Source organism: Canis lupus, chromosome 34, assembly GCF_011100685.1.
Source record: "Canis lupus familiaris isolate Mischka breed German Shepherd chromosome 34, alternate assembly UU_Cfam_GSD_1.0, whole genome shotgun sequence".
Classification (NCBI taxonomy): Eukaryota; Metazoa; Chordata; class Mammalia; order Carnivora; family Canidae; genus Canis; species Canis lupus.
In genome coordinates, this window is record NC_049255.1 from 13,100,761 (window position 1) to 13,107,797 (window position 7,037).

The 7,037-nt window shown below is 40.3% G+C and overlaps 1 long non-coding RNA gene across 1 annotated transcript in view; it reads left to right on the top strand.

Moving 5' to 3' along the window:
* LOC119867489 overlaps positions 1 to 5,502 on the top strand; it is a 34,441-nt gene extending 28,939 nt beyond the window's left edge. The window contains exons 7-8 of the long non-coding RNA XR_005383750.1: positions 1,826 to 3,352; positions 4,360 to 5,502. This is a non-coding gene — a long non-coding RNA (uncharacterized LOC119867489). The remainder of the gene's footprint in view (positions 1 to 1,825; positions 3,353 to 4,359) is intronic.
* The last annotated feature ends 1,535 nt before the right edge of the window (positions 5,503 to 7,037 follow it).

Sequence of the window (7,037 nt, forward strand, 5' to 3'; positions counted from 1 at the left end):
GAATAGAAAACTGGCTAATGCTCTACAGAACAATAAAACCAAACATTTAGGGTTATTTTCTGTTGGACATAAATCATCTTTATCTCTATAGGATAGAAACAATTTTGATGTAACAATCTTGTAGACATTATCTACTTTCTTGAGTTTTCTAAAAAAAATGTAGTCAATACACAATGTCACAATGATTTCAAGTGTACAGCACAGTGGTTTGACAACTCTATATGTCATGCTGAGCTCACCACAGAGGGGCTACCATCTGTCACCGACAACACTATTTCAATACCATTCACTATATTCCCTATGCTGTACCTTTTATCCCTGTGATTTTTTCATTCTATAACTGGAAGCGTTTACCTCCTACATTCCTTCACCCATTTTGCTCATACTCCACCCCACTCCCCTCTGGCAACTGTCAGTTTGTTCTCCATTAACGTCTACCTTTTTAAAGACTTGGGACCCTAATTAATAAAACATAACAGATCAAGCAAAATTACATCCCCAAGATAATCAGGTGATCACAGGTGGACTCATTAGTGTTGTCTCCAGCACTATCTAATAGATATTTCCAATGGTGATGAAAATGTTCTATAGCTGCACTGTCCAGTAAAGTGGTCATAAGGCACATATGGCTATTAAGCATTTAAAATGTGACTATTCTGACTGAGGAACTAAATTTTAAATAATTTAGAGTCACATATGACTGGTGACTACTGTATTGGATTGTGTTGGATCACACAGCTCTATGACTTTGAAAGAGTACTGTTGGGGCACCTGGATGGCTCAGGGCATGATCCCAGGGTCCTGGGATCCAGTCCCACTTCTCCCTCTGACTAGATCTCTGCCTCTCTCTCTCTGTCTCTCATGAATAAATAAATAAAACCTTAAAAAAAGAGAAAGAGCACAGTCTATAGAAAACCCGGTGACCCATATGCAGGTAAATTTTATAAGCATTGTTATTGGTGATATTGACAAACACTTTGTTGACCACATTCTGAAAAATGCTGCTCAAATCCATGCTCTCTTGGTATCCACTTTGTGTAAGAGGAAAAGGTGGTGGTATGGATCCCATTTAAGATGCAGGTAATGGAGAGTCAACTGCTGAAGGCAATACAATTAGTCTATGGTAAAACTAAGATTTGGACCCAAGTGTGCCTGGTTGAAACATTGAAATCTCAAATGCCTACAACAGGTAAGTAAGTTAAACAGATGGGTCCAGTGGTTTGGTTATAAAACAAACTGAAAACACTAGTCTAGATCCAATTGATTTGGGTCCAGAATTTCCAGATCTTAAAATTTTTCAGAAAATCCATAATCCTGGATTATGTGAGATTATCTTGATTTTTAAAACCCTATAGGGACCGGGGTGCCTGAGTGCCTCAGTCGGTTAAGCGTCCAGCTTTTGATTTTTGGCTCAGGTCATCAACTCAGGGTTTTGAGAGCAGCTCTGCTGCACTGGGCTCTGTGCTCAGTGGAGAGTGTGTGCCGTATTCTCTCCCTCCCTCTCCCTCTGCCCCTCCCCACTGCACACACGTGCACTCTCTCTCTCTTTAAATATAAATAAATCTTTAAAAAGAACCTGTATGAACCAAACAAAACAAGTTTGTGGTCCTGATATAACCCACAGGCCACAGTTTTCAATCCTGGCTAGATCAACAGTGTAAAAGCTTTCCTCTTAGCCTTGCTGCTTCTACAGGGAACTGAAAACAGGGATTGGTCTTTCCAGACCTTTCCAGGCAGAGTCAAGGGCTTCTGACAGCAATTTGACCCTTTTAATATTTGTTACAAATCGCTAGATGGTTATTTACATGTTTATCTCCTTGACTAGATTGCAACTCCGGAGGAGAGGAACATCCATCTACTCAGCTATTACCAGCACAACACCTGGCAAATAGAAAGCATTTCATAAATGAGTATGCGTAAAAACGAGAAGCTTGGATAAATAGAGTGGCTATGGGCCATTTCTTCACTTCCACTCTAAACTTCTATGGGCCAAATGGATTTATTTCCTTGTTATTATCTTCTTGTTGTTTTTAAACCTGGGCTCAGGCTTCCACAGAAATACTACACACAATAATTCAGAAATAATCTCAAAGTAATAATGGCAACCATATTTTTAATAGCCTGTTATGCATAAGGTTCTTTCTGTATATTGTCTTACTTAATCCCGCCAATAACCCAAGGAAGTCAGCACTATCATTCCTATTTCACTGAAAAGAAGACAGATTCAGAATTGTTAATAATTTGCCCAAGTTCACTCAGCTCTCAACTGCATTGCCGCCAGTATTAATGCTCTGAGTTACAGTCAGGAACTTCCCCTCCCCTTTCCAAGTCTATCTGGTAAAAGCTAAAAAGTCTCATCTTTTCCTTTGGGTAGAAGGCTGGGATGGAGCAGGAAGGTGAGCCTGAGTCTGGGGCAAATGGAGAGAGACTCTCTTAGTAGGAAAGCCCGCCAGAATTAAGAACCAGGCAAGTGAGGCAAGTGGGCTGTGGAAGTGCAGAGCTGGTGCTGATGAAGCAAGACAGGAGGCCTGGGCAGGTCACTGCAAGAAGAGCTAGAAAAATGAACCTAAAGCCAAAGAGAATTTGTAAGGGATAGGCACCTAGGGATGGGCAGATTGTGCCTGCTTCAGAGTCATACTGGTCTCCTTTCCATAGGCTCTGACGCTTGATACTTGGGAAAATCACAGGAAGGCACAATGCCGTAATATCCCGGTGTGGTGCCAGGCACCAAAGCAGTGGCTCAATCAATAGTCATTGACTGATTAACTGTCATAGAGTTGCCCATAAGGGATTCATTTACAGATGTTTTTCACCCTTAAAATTCAAGCAAAAAAGAGGTTCAGAAAATTTGAGAATGCTAACCCAATCCAGGGAGGTACTTTCCCCCTCCCCTCCCCATTTCCCAAACCAGCAGTCTCCACCCCATGAAGATGTTACCATTCAACATTTATCAATCCACTTATTTGTTTTAAGAATCAAACTGAAATCCATTTGCGCACTCTGTGAAATGGCGTTGACTCTCAAGGAAGACATAATGGAGCTGGGGAGCTCCAAAGCAGAAATTCCAAAATGACCAAAGGAGAGAGAATGACCTGCAGGGGTTTGGACTCTCAGTCGTGGGGCTGTGGCAGAAACTCAGGAAAGCCCTATGACTCAGCCCCATGAAGGGAAGAAAGAAGTGGGCCGTGTGAATGGAAACAGAATTTTCCATCAAACTCCATACCAAAAGGGCACATGATTTAAAGTTTGAAAAGAGGTCCACTGCCATCTGACACACTGGGTACCAAGGTTATGGAATCTTCTCCTCAAAAAGTGGTTCAGGCTGTAAATTAGAAATTGTCTAAAAAAAAAGGTAAATATATTTGATTATCAAATTCACAATGGACTATTAAGAGAATCTAAGGGTGTTTGAGGACAAGATATATTTCTGATCCTCTAATGTTTGGCATCCTAGAGAGGCAAGTATGCTCAAGAACAAAAAGTCTCTGTATTGCATGTAAACATTTTTCAAATGTTTGTTCAGACAAAAAACGACTTCTGCATTTTGCAAAGGATTTCCTTAGAAAACAACTTTTGCTCAATGTATTTAATTTCATTTGAAATATAAATATATGAATTTCAATGACACCAAAACGTACATACTTAAGAGTATATAATAGTAAGAACTTGTTTTGAAATGGAAGAGCCACCAGCAGAAATAGAATATTGAAGTGCATGGGAGAGCTTGGTTTTCTAATATTAGATTGAGTGCATTTCAAAACAGAATGAAATTCACTTTAACTGTGATGGGGTTTCTCCTCAATCCAGAATGGTTTATTTATTGCTGCCACAAAACAAAAGCATATTTGTTAATGTGTAAAGTTGTAAAACTTACACTTGTGTTGATACTAAATTTAGAGTTAGAGTGATGTGACAAGTCTATCCTATTAGTAATTAACGATGTTGATTTGATAACCCCAAGTATTATTTCTTAAGTAATTTTCAAAAATCAACTACTTTACAGGGAACATGAAATATTTCTTTTTTGAATAGTCCCAATTTTTTCCATGCCTGCCTTTGAGGCAAACTAGATCTTTCTGTTGACTTTACCAGTGTGATTTTATGAAATACAGCCGCACCTCGCATTTTTTCCCCAGAAAAAACCAACAACTGTGGTGTATATAAACGTCTATGTGCAGTTTTTGAACAAATCCAGTCTTTTAAGGCAGAGCTGCAAGGACAAGGCAGGGGAGAGTTCTTTTCTGTACTGTGAAGTTTGGTTCTCTGTGAAGTAGAATTTCATCAAACTGAATGTGTTATGAATTTTAAATATATTTGATGTTAAAAGGGAAAAAATAAGTATGCTGTCCTTTCTTGTAGGCTTGTCTTTAGATGTGTCTGGTCATTACCTTGGCAACCCTTACAAATGGCAACTGACGTCAAGAAAAGAGGAAAAACACTGCTGAGAGCGTACACTTCATGCATTAGAGATCATTCTGAGGACTTCAAATTCTTAGACTCATACAGGCACAAATGGCTTTTAAATGAGCACAAGCAATCTTTCATTTACAGTCTTCATAAACTTATTAAGACTGTGAGATCTGAAAAGAGCATCTTTGAGTTTTTAATTTAAGCAAAATACAATTCAGCTACTTGCTTAGGTGTTCTGTCTCACAATAACTGTCAAGTCCATAAAAATGTTGGGCCCTTAACAAATCTCAAAAACAAATGGAAGCTGCCTATTTCTTCTGAAAATATTTTTCCTTAACTTTTTAATATGAAAAAGTTCAGAGTGCCTGAGTGGCTCAGTCGGTTAAGCATCTGCCCTCAGTTCAGGTTATGATCCCGGGGTCTTGGGAATCGTGTCCCACCGCATGGTGTTCCCTGCTCTGTGGGGAGCCTTCCTCCTCCCTCTCCCTCTGCCTGCCACTCCCCCTGCTTGTGCTCTCTTTCTCTTTCTCTCTCTCCATCTAATAAGTTAATAAAATCTTTTTAAAAAATAATACGAAAAAGTTTAGACATGGGGAAGTTGAAAGAATTTTAGAGTGGACACCTATATATTCATCGCCCAGAGTTACCACTATTCTGTTGTACTGACCCTATCACATACATATTCATCTACTATCTGTCTTCATCATCCATATATCCATCCCCTTGTGCATATCTTAAGCCATCTATTTTTTTGATGCATTCAAACATCAAAATTGCAGGCATGAGTATACTTCCCCCTAAATATTTCATCATGCATATCATTAACTATAGTTCAATATTTCTTCTGATATAATATTTACAATGACATGCACAAATCTTAAATGTACATTTGCTGAGTTTTGAAAAATGCATATACACTTCTATCAAGATATTAAACACCACTAGGAACTCATACGCCTCTTCCTATTCAATCCCACGCCAACCACTCCTGATTTCTGAAAGTATTTTTTAGAGCTTTGTATTAGGGCTTATTACTTCTTCTTTTTCAACAATTTATTTGTTTTAGAGAGAGAGACAGAGGAAGGGAACGAAGAGAAAGAGGGAGTCCCAAATACTCTGTGCTGAGCCCAACATGGGGCTCGATCTCCCAACCCTGAGATCACAATCCTGAGATCACCACTCTGAGATCACAACCTGAGCCAGAATCAAGAGTCGGTCGCCTTCAAAAAAAAAAAAAAAAAAAAAAAAGAGTCGGTCGCTTAACTGACTGCACCATCCAGGAGCCCTAAGGGCTTATTCTAAGAGCCTCCTCCCTTGAACTGTCCCAATGACTCCATTTATCCCTCAAATTGCAAGTGCACATGTTCAGTGACATTTAATATTAGTGTGTGGAGCATTTACTTCTGTTCTTTTCTAGCTTTCTCCCTACTTCAACCATGTAATCATAATACCCCATTTCCAGGGATAAAAGGCAAAATCAAAACAAGCTGCATAATTCTTGAGGCCTAGTGAAAATGAAAATGCAAGGCCCTTGTTCAAAATGTAGTAAGAGGGCAGCCTGGGTGGCTCAGTGGTTTAGTGCCGCCTTCAGCCCAGGGTGTGATCCTGGGGACCCGGGATTGAGTCCCACGTCAGGCTCCCTGCGTGGAGCCTGCTTCTCCCTCTGCCTGTGTCTCTGCCTCTGTGTGTGTGTGTGTGTGTGTGTGTCTCATAAATAAATAAATAAAAATCTTTAAAAAAACAACAAAATGTAGTAAGAATTTCAAGATGGTGAGGTGCCTGGTGGCAGAGTTGGTTGATCAGTCAACTCTTGATTTTGGCTCAGGTCGTGATGGTAAGGTTGTGAGATCTAGCCCTATGTCTGGCTCTGTGCTCTGCGCAGTATGCTTAAAACTCTCTCCTTTCTCTGTTGCTCCTCACACTCCTCAAGTAAATAAATAAATCTTAAAAAAAATTTCAAGATGGTGACAATCAAACATTTTTTAAATTTTTTAGTGTTTTTTTTTTTTTTTTTTTTTTTTTATGATAGTCACACACACAGAGAGTGAGGCAGAGACACAGGCAGAGGGAGAAGCAGACTCCATGCAGGGAGCCTGACGTGGGACTTGATCCCGGGTCTTCAGGATTAGGCCCTGGGCTGATGGCGGCGCTAAACCACTGAGCCACCTGGGAGGCCCTGATCAAAATATTTAACAACTGTAACAGGATAGCCCAATTGATCAAACTGCAAATCAGCCATTGAGGCCACACTGGGTTGTGGAGCTTCTCTTTTAGTAGCTGGATGATGAGAGGAGATCCAGGGGGCATGGCATGGGCCAAGGTAATGGGAAGCAGACAGGTACTTAGGGTATCCCAGAAGTGGTCATATAACAATATATATGGATGTATCATGACCCCAGCTTTGAGGATGGCCCTACTGGTGTCCACTGACCAGCAGAGTCCCTGGCAAGTGAATTCTTGGATTCTTGTAGTCTATTCCCTGAGTCAGTCATGAAGTAGGTTTGTAACCCAAGCTGGACTAATCAGCTATGATTTTTCTATGTGGAGCTGTAGAAGCAGTACCATCTCCCCGTTCTGTCTCCCCACTACGTATTGCATTCGTACAAGAGTACCAAACCAGGATTTTT